We start from the raw sequence: 646 nt of genomic DNA on the forward strand, positions 1-646 counted from the left end.
GGTTGGATGGATGGATGGATGGATGGATGGATGGATGGATGGATGGAGAAAGGGATGGATAAACAAACAAGTGAACCTTGTACCAGACATCATTGTGCCATATTATAACTTACTTTCACGTTGGGAAACAACTATGATGTAGGGGCATTGGACGGACTAGCCCACTTCTGTCGATGAGGAAACTTCCTGGGCCCATGGAACTCATGAGTGGCAGGCTGGGATTAGAACCAAGACTTTTTGATTCTAAATCCAGGCTGTTTGTACCTGACTGCCTCTTGACTGCCTCCAAACCACTGGCATTTTCCTCAGAGTGTTTGTTCACAGAAACCAAAGATAAAAAGCGTGTTGTAAACTAGAGTTTTTACATTAGAAACTTCATGGTCTGTGCCCGTCAGTGGTCCAGTCTATTTTAAAAACAGTAATTTAATTAATTTAGCAAAAAGTTCATGTGTGAACCTTATGTGTATATATATTTTTCCCCTCTTAAATGTCACGTAGGTTGGGTCCCCTGCGGAAATCAAAAGATGCAGTGAAGCCGCATAGTATACAAACAACTACTTTGTTGAAGGAGCTAAAGCTTGTGGTTAGTCTGGCTTAGAATCAAGAACAAATCAATTTCCCAGAGTACAGGAGTCCCCCTTCCTCC

The sequence above is a fragment of the Callorhinus ursinus genome, unplaced genomic scaffold, assembly GCF_003265705.2.
Source record: "Callorhinus ursinus isolate GAN/ISIS: 27379988/994484 unplaced genomic scaffold, GSC_fseal_2.0 scaffold16, whole genome shotgun sequence".
NCBI lineage: Eukaryota > Metazoa > Chordata > Mammalia > Carnivora > Otariidae > Callorhinus > Callorhinus ursinus.